The 3,361-nt window shown below is 46.7% G+C and overlaps 1 long non-coding RNA gene across 1 annotated transcript; it reads left to right on the top strand.

The window, feature by feature from the left end:
• The first annotated feature begins 170 nt into the window (after positions 1-170).
• Positions 171-2,972, top strand: LOC308459609. The gene is made up of 2 exons (XR_013978218.1): positions 171-429; positions 2,646-2,972. It is a non-coding gene; the product is annotated as an uncharacterized lncRNA (long non-coding RNA).
• The last annotated feature ends 389 nt before the right edge of the window (positions 2,973-3,361 follow it).

Below are 3,361 nucleotides of genomic sequence, written 5' to 3'. Positions count from 1 at the left end.
TGAATTCACTCTCAGGGACAACAGCTTTTTTGGCGCGGTGGATCTCATTCTGTGTGTGAATGTAAAGCGAACATTCGTTGTGACAGAGAAGGTTGCTTGTGATCTACATTCCCTCCCCAGGATGACAGCCCCACGTGAGTTATGGCATTCCATTTGAATAACAACTTAAGTTCCGTTAACAGATCTTGGAGCTGTTCTGTTTTATTAGATTCAAGGTTACTTAGGCATGATTGTGCTCATTTAACCTTGGCTCTTTCCCAGTAAGCGCATTGTCAGGATGTTGAATATTCTCCTCTAGACAAGCCATTTCATTCAAAGTTTGGCACTAGCTGCTAACCATTTTTAAAAAGAAAAGGCTTGTAAGAGAAAATAGTATTGTGATTCGACGACCCACCACCCGCTTGAGGATAAGAAAGACACAGGGACACGGTATATTAGGTTAATGGGCTAAAAAAGGCCACAACTTTATTGATTACAGCATGTGAGAGGTATTGGCTTAGGCATTGGATAAAACAACAGAGTGTGACTCCACACCCGCAGGGAGGGGTGAGTCTATCAAGGGTTAATCACCAGTGGGAGGAGCCTGTTGATGCAAATACAACTGAAAGCTCCCCCTGATGTCACCGGGGGTCGTGCCATGGCCCTAGCCACCAGCAAGGGTGTTGGACAGGATCCACAACCGCCGGATTCCTTTACCAGAATACCCATAAAATGGAGGGGTAGGCGATGGCCACACCCTGCCCTCCAACACACAACCATATTCCAATGCCTAGGACCGGGGGGGGGGGGGGAGATCCTTTAAAACTTTAAAAGGACCGGGGGGGGGGGTATCATAGCCCGAAAAAACTAGAAAAGGGGGGGGGATACAGCCAGCCAAACCCACACCCCCGCCTCTGAACCTCACACACTGCTTTGCACACCGCTGTTGCCTCAGGCTCTCAGTAACAGTTGCTGCGTTCAGAGCTGGTGTTCAGAGTTGGCAGTGCAAGGCAGCGGGAGCCTGCTGGCTCAACCGGCGCTGACGGGGCGATCTTCTGCAGACCAGTTAGCCTAAAGCAAACTAGCTGCTAAAAATCCTCAACACTTGCTCAGCCTGCACGTGGTCGAGGAGGTCCTTCCTGGAGGTCGTAAACCGACGTCTTGATCCGACGAGAAGCAGCAGCACAATGGCTGGGAAACACTTCCGCGGCCGCGTTTGAGCAGCTAAACACTGCCCCCAAGCCTCCAGCCGATTGGCTGGCCACCTGGGGGGGTGGCACAGCAGCCGGAGCAGCTGGGCAGGGGGCGGAACACCCCCTGCCAACGCGGGAAACGGCTCCCGCTCACAACTTGAAGAGGAGAGGCTTTCCTGTAAGACAGAGTTGTTCCACCTGGCCTTTGGCTTGGAATCAACTTGATCCCCTTCCCCTCTTTCCTTTTTCCTTTCTCCTTCTGTGATGGAACTCCTATTTGGGGACTTCCCTGGCTTTTTTCTGGCCCACGTAGGACCAGTCTCGATAGTTGGCCTTGGTGAAGATTTGACGTTTTCATCCCCAAAAAGTTTTTGATTTGAGTTTCTACTAAAATGAGGCTGCATTTTAATGTTGTATTTTAATCTTATTTTTAAGTTGTATTTTAATCAATTGTTTTTATACCTGGTGTTAGCCTCCCTGAGCCTGGTCTTGGCTGGGAAGGGCAGGGTATAAATAAAACTTATTATTATTATTAACCAAGTCTTTGCCAACCTGTTGCCTAAGGGAAGCCCACAAGCAAGTCCCAAGCAGAAAAGCCACTCTCCTCTTCTGTGGTTTCCAGCCACAGAATTATTCCAGCCACAGTATTCAGAAGAATATATCATGGAATGTGTGGGGTATTAGGGCAGGGGTAGTACCACGGGTGGGGACACATCATGCTCCTTCTGGGGTAGTTTGTCCACCTTTGGCCCCCTACCTGAACTCAGCTCTCACCTGTGGTTCATAGAAGTTGTCAGCATGCGACAGCGGCCACACCCCAGGAATGGCTTTGATGGACCAGTTAAAGCATTCAGACATGCATTCAAAACAATCCCAGGATTCTCAGATTTGATCATTGCCACCCCACCCACAAGAAGTAAAAGCACCAGTTTAGAGCTCTAATCCTATGAACCTGGAAGTAATCCTCACTGAACCTCAATGAACTCACTTCTGAGCAAAAATGCATTGGATTCCTACGCAACACTCTGTTAACTTAAGCAATGCTATGATCTTGGAAGGAAGCCCCACTAAACACAGTGGATCTTACTTCTTATTAGGCATGAGTAGTGATATGGACATGCTTGATTCAGAATATCCGATACCTGCAAGAAACAATAGCAATCACAGCAGAAAGAATTGCATTGATAGGCTTATTAAAATGATTGGTTCTTTCCTGCTGATGACAACAGAGCAGCTTTTGAAAAACGACAGATGCCAGCTGCTAGCTCTGCGCTTGTTTCAAGTAGACTGGGAAATGTACATCAGAGAAGGGCAATGCATTGGGAACTGACTTGGTATTCTTTGGACCACTGAAATGAATGATGAACTATTTGGCACCAATTCTCCCCTTCCCACATGCCTATATATGATATACATCAGAGAATATTGGGAAATTTACATTTGATTTTTTTTTTCTTCATTTGCATCTTCTAGAATTCATTTTGATGTTACGGATGAAAGGCTTGATGGTGCTTTTGAAGGATTCAGGAGGAAGCAATTAGGTCTCCCTGTTGCAAAAAAGGCTTGCTCTGATCCCATGGTTGTGTTCCAGCTGCAGTGATGAAACTGTGACTTGCAGTGATATAGCTAAAATCTCATCCTAGAAGTGGTTGTTTTTTTTCTTGTTTAAAAGGTGACTTGCTCAGTGCTATAAGCAATAAAACAAGGCAGTGATACAATGACTTCTGCAATCGACACAAGATAATATCACAAAGGCAACTATCTGCAAGCCAACAATAAATGTCCAGAAAAATGGCAAAAGTAGTGAGAGAGGTTTCTGGAGATATGTAACTTCATGAGCTAATAACTTCAGGCTAGTAGCAAACAATGTGGTGGGCTGGAGGTGCTTACCTGTTCTCCTGGCAGGTGAGTCCCTCCTACTTACTGAGACGGGGAGGGACAAGGTGGTAGAGTGGCTGGTGCAGTGCAAATACACCAGTGGCGCTAATCTGCTGCCTCTGCTGGTGTGTTTGCACCGCACCTCCCTCCACACCATCTTAACCCTGCCCTTCTCCCTCCAGGTAAGCAGCAATGACTCACCCACTGGGAGGTCAGACAATGATATTAACATCTTGTCTTCTACTGCTTTAGCTACAAGTGTGGTTTTTGAAATATACTCTCCACCGGGGAAGTGTTCATAGAGTATATTG

Source organism: Podarcis pityusensis (assembly GCF_964106645.2).
Source record: "Podarcis pityusensis genome assembly, chromosome: 12".
NCBI lineage: Eukaryota > Metazoa > Chordata > Lepidosauria > Squamata > Lacertidae > Podarcis > Podarcis pityusensis.
This window is presented reverse-complemented; position numbering and strand designations above follow the sequence as displayed.